We start from the raw sequence: 11347 nt of genomic DNA on the forward strand, positions 1-11347 counted from the left end.
TTTAAGGAAGGCCTTTCTGGAGTTTCCAGTGTGATGCCAACTACTCTGAACACAGCAATTGTGAGCTGCTTCCAAAACATTGCTAGCAGAGAAACTTCTGGAGCTTTCTCTCACCTTCACTAGACTCCTTTCTTTCGGTCTTAACCGATGCATTCCTTTAATTCTCTTAGCCATGCTTCCACTTGGTTCTTTTTAACTCTGGTTCTGAATGCATGCAATACAGTAACTGTGTGTGCGAGGGTGTGTTTGAAAGCATGAATGAATGTGTGTAGGCGTGAATGTCTGCACATGTGTTTTCAAGTCTCATTTTATTTCTGGATTACTAGTGCTGGTCATGCTAATCAGAAAAACATACTGTTGTTTTTGAGCTCAAGTCCCCGGAGAAAGCACCACCTACAGCTAAAAATGCATTCCAACCGGCATCCAAAGGTCTACTCTAAATAACCATGCATCTGTCTGCAGATGGCTTTAAATCATGCGACAGAACTTGTACCTTCTGCCCCTTGTCTGATGGAAAGTCATATTTAATATTATCTCCCTGAGCTTCAATTACAAATGAATCTTTTTTAATTTCAAGTCTTGAATAAATAAGCAATGCAGCTGGGCCGGTAATAAATCACCAGATAAATGTGCAGAAGTGGTTTAGACCCAGCAAGTAGACAGGCACAGCTGCCATCATCACTGGGACATTCTCTTCTCTGCCACTAAGGCTGAAGGGAGACACCCCCTCACCATGAACAGTGCTTCTCAGTTCAATGGATCCTGAAAGATCTACTTACACAGACCAAGGTGATCCCAAATCAGAAGGCAATTGCTATTCTGGAAGCCCAGTCAACCAATGTTTGGTATTTCTCTGGCTTATTAAGCTGGACTTCCATCTTTAGTTAAAATAAAACACACTGTTAAAAATCTCTGGGTTTGGGGTGCCTGGGTGGCTCGGTCGGTTGGGTGTCCGACTTCGGCTCAGGTCATGATCTCACAGCCCGTGAGTTCGAGCCCCGCGTCGGGCTCTGTGCTGACAGCTCAGAGCCTGGAGCCTGTTTCAGATTCTGTGTCTCACTCTCTCTCTGCTCCTCCCCTGTTCATGCTCTGTCTCTCTCTCTCTGTCTCAAAAATAAATAAAACGTTAAAAAAAAAAATAAAAATAAAAAATCTCTGGGTTTTACCAGTTATTGACACTGTGGAGTACCACGTCTTAAAAGACATAATGACCTCAAACAGATTCATTGGGGATTGTTTTCATAAACAGCACCCAGTAAGGTGTTCTCAGATACAGACTAAGACCTTACAGACCTGAGTTTATGCCACACTATTCCCACAGGGGATCACTGCCACCATCTTTATGGTGACTGTCCCCAAGCCCTCCGAGGACTTCTGTTGGACAATGGAGAAGTAAGGGACACTTGCCAAGAGAAGATGGAGAGTCATGGCTGCTAGTTCACGTCTCCTCTTTTCTTCCGATCAATTTCAAGCCCGTTATGAAACTGGCATTTCCTAACTTGTACTCTCAACGTGTTTAAAGGGCCATTGTTCTTCTATACCCAGAAGGGTTAGGAACTAAGCATGTAAGATCCAAGACAGAAGAATTTCGCTGCAAAGTCAAGTCACTGAGGCCACACGCTAATGCCTTTCATTCCGTATCCTCCCTAACCTGACGTGAGTCTCTCATCATAAAAAGAAGGCAGTTTGCAGATAACATTAGGCAGGTTGCTGAAATCCAGATAAGCTTAGCACCGAGAAAATATGCTAAGGATGAAAAGTATCAGTTCAGTTAAATGCTGCATTTGAAATATATGTATCCATTCTCTTAATTCCTAAAACCTGTTAACATGGGAAACTTAAATTGAGCAACCTAGGTTTGTGTTGTCAAGTAGCAACTAAGACATTACTTATTACATTTGATTAATATAGTCAATTAGGATAATCAAAACACATGAGCATACACACACCTTTTCTACCATAGCCTTAACCCTTTTAGGGTCAGAAACCACATATGGCAGAGTGGAGCTATGGGCCAAAATGGGGCTTTGAGCGTGGAGAGATTAATGCTCATGGAGGGTTTCAGTCACTAAAAACAAAAAAACAATAACAAAAACAAAACACCTGGTTCTTTAAGCTTTTATAAATTATTGGTATGCTGATTTGAAAATGATCCTCCCCCACCCCTACCCCACACTTATGTACCCTCAGCATTTTCCTTCCTGCATGTGGTTAGTGGCTCAGAGCCCCGCGACACCAGAGCATCCCTGAGATGTCAGAGGATGGTCAGCCACAGCTGGGCATACCTTTTCCTAGGCTGGCAATGGTGATGCAAAGGAGAAAAAGGGGTTGAGTAAGAAATTTCAAGCAAACAGGTGTTCTTTTAAGAGGGGAGCCTGGGTGGTGCAACTGGTTAAGCATCCGACTTTATTCTCAAGTCATAATCTCATGGGTTCGTGGGCTTGAGCCCCGAATCGGGCTCTGTGCTGACAGCGCGGAGCCTAGAACCTGCTTCAGATTCTGTGTCTCCCTCTCTATCCCTCCCCCGTTCGCACTCTGTCTCTGTTTCTCTCTCTTCCAAAAATAAGTAAACGTTAAAAAAATGATTTTAATATCACCCAGTCTTTGAAGGACAGATAGCATGCCAGTCAGAGGGAAGTGGTCTTTTCTTGTCTTCAGTAGAATCCTAAATGAATTCTTCCAAAATAAGTGTTGCTATTAAGGCTTACCACCCCCAAACCAAGCCCTCAAACACTGTTAACTTCATTTCTTGCCCAGCAAACCCTGTTGCTAGTGAGGTCATCTAGAGCCATTGCTCTCATGACCTTCTACCTCTTGGGTTGGTCTGACTGATTTGTTCTATTATGTTGTCCATGCCCAAAACTTCTGCATCCAACCTGCTACTCGAAAGAGTCACGGAAACACTCTCATGTGACTTTTTTAATTTGGGAGGAAAGAGGAGCATTCGAGTCAGGAAGGGGCAGAAAGAGGGAGGGAGGGAGGGGGAGAGGGAGGAAGGGAGGGAGGGAGGGAGAAATCTTAAGCAGGCTCTATGCTCAGTGCAGAGCCCCACATGAAGCTGGATCCCACGACCCGGGGATCATGACCTAAGCCAAAATCAAGAATTCAGCCACTCAAAAACTAAGCGACCCAGGCAGCCCAGGACTTCTATTTTGACTTGTGCTTGATTAAGCTCCTTTCAATGCAGAAAGTTCTCAAGAGCTGTGTTCAACTTCCTACACGTTCAGTAACAAGGGAGCTCGGACAGATCAGACATCATCCTAACACTCTAAGAAGATTAAGACATCAAACCATTTGGTCACAATTTGACCTCGATCAAATCAATGAGAAAGAAATACTGAACTGAAAAAACAAAAACAAAAAAACCTGTATTTGTGTTTTCCTTTTAGTATACACAGATAGAATCCCATCTAAATTTTGGCAGAGAGATAATGAGGACCAATGTGCATGAGCTCTAGTTATCCAGAACAAAGTCAACCTGGGAGCCTCAGTTTACTCCACTGTACATAGTGTGACGCCAAGTTTGGGCAACAAACCTTCAGTGCTATTCCATGTGTTGTTTCTACATTACACATAATTGGGGCAACTCAGGATTTCTACAATGTGATCTCCAAATCAGGTGACTGGAAAATTACAAGTCCCAGATCTCTCACTCACTATCCCTTCTGCCAAGTATTTAGACTTGTACGAAAGAAGATCTTGAAGCCTTGAAAGTACTAAGCAAAATGGTTCAGATTACTTATGCAGTGCAGGTCACTGATGTATATTCCACTTAACAACCACTATTCCAAGCATCACTCAGGACACTGAACCTGATTATTCAAAGCTTGATTTTTAAATACTCTTAAAAACTAACACAAGTTCACAGAAAATATTTACTCCACAACCCAGGTTATGATGCCATTGCATTCTGTGGAAATTCCAATTTAGAAAAACAGGGTTAATGGGGGCAGGGAGAGAGGGGAAAATGGGTGATGGGCACTGAGGAGGGCACTTGTTGAGATGAGTACTGGGTGTTGTATGTAAGCGATGAATCACGAGAATCTTCCCCAAGACCAAGAGCACACTGGGTACACTGTATGTTAGCCAACTTGACAATCTATTAAAAAAAAAAAAAAAGCGCAAGATGCAAAAAAAAAAAAAGAGAGAGAGAAATTGGCATTGAAAGGCTTAGCAAGCGTTTGAAATGAACATGAGAGACAAAGGGGGAAAATAGGAGTTTACCTATATTGCTGAATCACATGGTAGTTCTGTTTCTAGTTTTTAAAGATTAGTTTGATATAGACCCACTGGTCTATTTTTGCTTACGTTTTTGGCATCAAGTTTAAAAAGAAAAAACATCACCAGGGCGTATCTCGAGAAGCTCACTTCCCAATTTTCTTCTGGGCGTTTTATGGTTTCAGGTCTAATGTTCAAGTCTTTAATCTATTTTGAGTTGATTTAGGGTATGCTGGAAGACAGTGTCCAGTTTTCTGAACACTTTATTCAAGGGATGGTCAGTCACCATCGTATGTTCTTGCTTCCTTTGTCATAAATTGACCATGCAAGTGTTTTTATTTCTGGGCTATCATGTTTCACTGATCTGTGTTTCTATTTCTAGGTCAGTACCTTCATGTTTTCATTATTTTAGCTTTGCAATAGAGTTTGATCAAAGTGTGAGGCCTCCAATTTTGTTTTTTTCCCTCAATATTATTTTGACCATTTACTGTCTTACATGGTCCTATGCAAGTTTTAAGATTCTTCAATTTCAGTGAAAAGTGCTACTACGGTTTTGTTAGGAATGACCTTGAAGCTGTCAATTGCTCTAGGTGGTAGAAACATTTCCCTGGTATCAACTTTTCCACTCCAAAACACCAGGATATCTTTCTATTTATTTTTGTGTTCAAATTCATCTGCGGCTTACAGTTCAGAGCACAGATCTTTCACCTCCTTAGGTGTTTTTTCCTTTCCTCCAGGCATTTTATTCTTTTTCAGGCCATTTTAAATGGGATTGTTTCCTCGATTTCTCCAATAATTATTGGTGTATAGAAACAGTAAATGTTTGCCTATTGATTTTATGCCTTCATTTTTCTGAGAGGAAGACAGACTAATAATTTAATGGATGGACTTTAAAAGTTCGAATATTTTCAGATGAGAACAGACAATAGTGAGCTTTCATAAAGGATACTTGAAATAGAAATTCTATAGAGCCATTCTATAGAGCCAAATTCTCTGTGCCATATACTAGCCTTTCATTGAGTTCCAGTAATACACATTTGGGGAGAAATTTAACCTTTATGTTGTGATTTGTTCCTATACAAATCATAGGAAAAAAAAAAAAAAACATTGTTGAGTGTTTGATGTATTTTCCAGACTATTTAATGAGTTTTTAGATTTCTTTGTACAGCCACAGGAGGCGGCACCTTGCCAAGTGGATGAGAATTTCTATGTGGCGTCTCTAACTACTGCTCCCCTACTGAGAGGGTGGGAAGTTTGTGGGCTACTGGGCAAGGCTGGCTCGAAGGAATAACGATGTAGCTATGGATACACTTTGAAGTTTGCAGCATTTTGAACTCATGGGACTAATGGTGTTGAAAATCTTAGCACGTAAAAAAAATTACGCTGGTTGATTCCTGGATACTAACGTACACCAAGGTGACCAAAATTTATAAAAGGAAATAGTTTACCCATGAGAAGTGACGGGACTCAGCTTTATGAATTATTTCTTCAACTCGACGTTAACGATGCCTTTGTTCTTGGTCTGTTTTCATTCTACTTTTAAGTCATTTTTATTCCTGGAGGGGCTGTGCTCACCCAACCTCAGAAGAGGTCTATCCAGGTTAATTTTTCTCAAGGGCTTCTCCAGAGTGGGAGAGCCCTTGGCTCTGCAATCCAAGAAGCTTAGTAAGAAAAATGATGGCGCAGAATCCTTTCAAAAGCCTCAACTGACTTAGCCTCAGTTGCTAAGTCACCTTTACTTTTCTAAGTAGAGAAGGTATAAAGCTATAGTCTATAATCCAGAATGTTCCATCTACCGGTCTGACTCCATGGTGATGAGGAAGACTTTTTTATATCACAGTATCCTACCATACAGGTGGCAATAGTGCTGAGGGTGGAGGGGAACAGGAAGAGAGCTTTGTGATCCACAACAGAGTAAGGGAGGGTGGAAGAGGTCCATCAAGGAAAATAATCCCTATCATTGTCATTTGGCATTTCAACGACATTTCCAATATGAACCCATATACTCTAGAAAGGTCCACAATTTAACTAAACAAGTGAATCACTGCCTTCTGCTCCAGATTTTCATACTAAATCCAAAAGCCCTCTCTGGCACTTAGGAAGCCCAGGAAAATGCCACCTTGAGTCAGTGAGAAGGCAGCAGCAAGGATCACCGCACTGAAGGAGGGTCAGTACAACACCAAGGATAAACCCAGGGCCTCAAGGGAGCTCTCTGCCAGCAGCATAACCTGTGTGGGAAACTGGGGACCTTTTGTCAGTCCCCATGGAGATCTGAAACATGGAGTCCGATCTGGGAGAGGTGTCGTTGGCAGGGAAATTTTCTAACTGAGGGATTAACCCATGCTAGCAGTTGACCATTTGCCTCATTTGAAATTCAATGTCATCTTCAAAGCGTGTTCATGTATTACAGCTACTAGCCAATGTGATCACAAGTGTTTTTGGAACAGTGCGTATTCCAAATGAAAATGGTCAGAAGTGAGACATTGCTTTACCGTGGACATTTTTTCTTAAGCGTCTCTGATACTTGCCTTAGAAAATATCTTGTATTGTACTCTCCTATTTGCTTCCAAATTCAGTTTGTTTCATCAAGCTGTTTTGGTGGAAGGAGAGGAAGATACACACACACTTATGAGAAGTTTTAATTGGTAATGTAGTCTATTAATACCTTGAAGTGTGTTTTTTTTTATTCCCCTGTAAAAGCACACAAGGGATCATTTCCATACAATAATTTCTATGGTTTTAAGCTTCCAAATTAGAATTTCTCATGCTCTCTTACACACACACACACACACACACACACACACACACACAAAATCCTTTGGTTGATCTTACACTTTGAAATAAACTCAGCAGACGCTTGACATTCTCTAAGTCATGCACTGGCTTCTTGGAAAATATTAAATCCCTGAGTTCCAATGCAAACCTCAGCATTGACCTTTTACATTACACATTGTCAGTAAAGGCACACTGGTTAGTAGTACTACCCGTCTCCTAGAACAGAGTATTTGGAAACAAGCTCACAGTGACAGATTCCAGTTTAAAAAAAAAAAAAAAAAAAAAAAAAAAAAAAAAAAAAAAAAATTATATATATATATATATGATCTTCATTTGAAAGCTTAAGTTTTATCATTGGCAACCAATACTGTCAGATGTTTTTCTTGAAGTGATAGGCTTATTTCATTCAATGTTGATACAATTCCTGCCAAAAACCCAGGTCCCAATTACCATGGTTAGTCATATTCAATAAAAATGGCATTTGATGAAAAAAGCAGCTAGTTCAGCTCACAACTCAAAAAAAAAAAAAAAAAGCCACACTCTCACCAAAAAAAAAAAAAAAAAAAAAAAAAAAAAAAAAAAAAAACTGTTTCCTTCAGGAACATGCAGCATAAATGTTCATGTGCCCTTTGCACTTTGTCACACAATACGGAACACGTTTACTTATGTGTCTAGATTTCATCAAATTCATCATTCAAACTGCATTCTCAGAACAGTCTTAAGTGAAAATAGCCATTTCTTAGACGTTGAGTACATACTAGTGTGATTGTGTTAGCCACTTTTTTAATGTTTTATTAATTTTTCAGGGAGAGGGAAAGAGAGAAACAGAGTGCAAGTGAGGGAGGGCAAAAGAGAAGGAGACATAGAATCTGAAGCAGGCTCCAGGTTCCGAGCTGCCAACACAGAGCCTGACCGAGGGCTCAAAAATATGAACTGCAAGATCATGACCTGAGCCAAAGTCGGACACTTAACCGACTGAGCCACCCAGGCGCCCCTGTTAGCCATTTTAATATACCCTCACTTTTGTACCATTAGTGCAAATTGCAAACAAGGCCTTAGTATTACTTTGTCAAGTGTTCGGATCCGTGTCCAAGTGTCCTGACATACCCCAGGGGTCTGGAAACCACACACTGAGTATCTCTAGCTTGTATGAAGACTTTGGGATAAGTAAGACGTCAGTGAAATGGGACAACTGTTACAAGATCCAACAAACTTTCATTTGATCCTTTCATTTGACACAGCCATCATTTTTCTCTCCACACAGATCACTTGTCTGGTCATTATAGTATCTAAGCACGTTAGCAACCATCCCCAGAACACTTTTAAGTCATGGCGCTAATCACAAACTGTCTTCTCAGGCTACTTACTGTCACCACTAAGCTCCATGCTATACATTAGTTTGAGATGCCTATTCTTTTTTTAATGATGAATTCTTCAGTTAATATTTCAATTAAAAATGCTTTGAAAATGGACATTCCAGGGGCGCCTGGGTGGCGCAGTCGGTTAAGCGTCCGACTTCAGCCAGGTCACGATCTCGCGGTCCGTGAGTTCGAGCCCCGCGTCAGGCTCTGGGCCGATGGCTCGGAGCCTGGAGCCTGTTTCCGATTCTGTGTCTCCCTCTCTCTCTGCCCCTCCCCCGTTCATGCTCTGTCTCTCTCTGTCCCAAAAAAAAATAAAAAAATAAAAAACGTTGAAAATGGACATTCCATTAGGTTATATGCATTCCTGACATCGAAAGAACTGGTCTACTTGTTCTCTTCTGAACGATTACTACACTAAAATCATAATAAACTTTTAGTAATATGGAACCACACTTTCATTCCTCGAATGAACCTTAGGTAAGAGACCCAGAGTGATGACTCACCAGCATTCCTTTCTTTGAGGGGTTATGTGACCCCCATTCCATGTTACTTCAGTGGCACACTCAATCATTGGCAAGATTCAAGGGCACAGAGACCAACTTCAAAAGACAATTGAGGGCATCCAACCAGACAGAAGTGAGCATTCAACACACCAAGACCAGTGTGCTTTCCTGGGATTGCTGCACAAGTGGCTCAAAGAAAGGTCTCTTGTACCTGGCATTACTCAGCTTGGAATAAAGTAGCCTCAAGATGGCTTCAGTTATCATTCTTCCTTCTCAGAGGAAGAGATCATCAAACGCTCAAAGATAAAGTCAAAGACTTAATGTGCTTCAGTGTATTCTTCAGTTCATGGGTTGCAGGACTACACCTCAGGTGGTCAGGAGCCCTCCACGGACCTGAGTAAGAGAGACGTTTTCAATGGGGAAGAGGTAGAAACAAACCACCTGAATTCTATGACTGCCTATAGGTTCACCGGTTGCCTTATTTGGAAAAGGTCTCATTGGCTCTCTGTGATACGTCGTTCTTCAGTGGACTTTTCTCCAGGTAGGGTGAACAGACTCTGGTTTAGGCTGTGGTTTGCTTCTATTAGGGTACCAAGTCTACAGAGCCACCCCCGCCTAAGGGCCTCCCTGTTCAGTTACTTTAACTGGACACAGCCGAGTCCAATTGGTAAATTACACATAGTGATTTCATTTAATTTATGGATACTGTTATATTGTACAAAGACTTCAAATGGAGCCAGCAAACCTAGCTACGGGTCCTTTTTAAAATATGATTGGGAGACCCTAAGAAAGGAGCAATTTGTACATGTCCTCGTCAGAGACATGTCTCAACATTATGAGCTTGCCCCGTCCCCTGCGGCCATCAGCCTGGACTGGACTCCCTCCTCACCATAGCAACTAGATTACCCACCTTCTTCGAAAGAAGCCTATCCAGTTTAACAAGTTTTAATCCTCATTTGCATACTAACTCAGACAATCCCAGTTCACATACCTTCCATCCCTATTTTGTACAGGGGACCTATATAAGACCTGCACTCATGACCTTTCACCTCTGTATCTCTGACCCCTCTTTGTCTCCCTGGGGAACATTATTGAGATTTCCATCTCAACCTGTTTTCTCTGGAATTTCAATTCTAATTGCCCAAGTCAATGCTTGTTTGCTTCAAATTTCAGTTTATTTTCTTGGTCAACAAGGCTTCCAGCCACATTCGAGCCTGTGCCTGTTCAGTCCATAAACTGATAGGAACTCTGGAAGCTTCTTGGCGGAGTGTTTACACATGGAACCACTCAAGTTGCAATACACTGTACTTGATTAGGATTGACATTTTTTTCCTCCAATTCTAGTTAAAAGTTTCCTATTTAGACTTACTTTATAGATTATTCTTAAGCCTGAACATTGGTTTTGTGTGTGAAAAGACAGTTCTTCATTTTATCAAGATAAAGCCTAGCTTGGTGGAAATAAGGTGTGGAGGGGAAGGGGAGGGTGGGAGGGAGTGGTAGTGCCGGAAGGGAGGGGAGGAAACCAGCCCAAGTAAAACCCTAAGAGTAGAATTAAGATTTTGTTGTTCAAAGGTTCACAAGAATTTCTCTGAAATGCAGTGTATTCTGGTCGTTAAGGGTTTTAGTGTTTTCATCCCTTTCATTATTATTGGTCTCTTCAGGCTTAACTGTTCTTGATTTTTCTTAATTCCTGTCTTCCTAGAAAAGGAGTCTTTCAGCCAAGTTCATATAAATTAGCCCACTCGTGTTTCCATTTTTCACCTCTTTTCCAGCTGTAGGTATTGCACATTTCTCATTCCTAAGTATTTATTTTGGAGTTTTCTCATTCTTGGATAGAGGACCTAGTGCATCTGAAGAGGACATTCTTCTTTCGTATCATTGTTTTCTCATAGTATTGTATCCATTGCTTAATTGTTTTTCCTCGAATTCTTTCATTCTTGCATGTAGAGTTTATTCTGCTTATTCCCTCTTCCTGCTGTAACTTGTCCCCCCCCCCCCCCACACACACACACCATTTCTTTGAACTTGCTAATTCTTGTATATACATTTAACTTACTATCTTGGGATTCCTTCCTCTGACTTCTTAGCCACACTCCCCACCCCAACACCCCCCACCCCCCGGCCCCACCACCTTCATCACTTCATTCTCCCTATTCCGCTGTTTCCTAACTTGTCCTCTCAATAGGGAAAAAACGGTTCTTTCAGCTGGAACAGGGAATGCTTTTGTTTCCATTTGTGTCTGTGTGTGTGTGTGGTCAGAAAGAGCATTTCTTCACGTTTTTCAGAAAGCCCTTCAGCCAGGCACAGACCTTAACAGAAACAAAGATGGATCAAATAGGCCACCTTGGATACCAAGGGATCTACAAATAATTTCGTCCGAAGAGAAGCCAATTCGGGGCTTGGGAGAAGAGCAGGAAAGGTAAGACCCTCGCCCGCAGCACCTCACTTCGGATATTGGGTTTAATCCTATGTGGTTTATTGAATTAAACT

This window comes from Neofelis nebulosa, chromosome 1, assembly GCF_028018385.1.
Source record: "Neofelis nebulosa isolate mNeoNeb1 chromosome 1, mNeoNeb1.pri, whole genome shotgun sequence".
Lineage (NCBI taxonomy): Eukaryota > Metazoa > Chordata > Mammalia > Carnivora > Felidae > Neofelis > Neofelis nebulosa.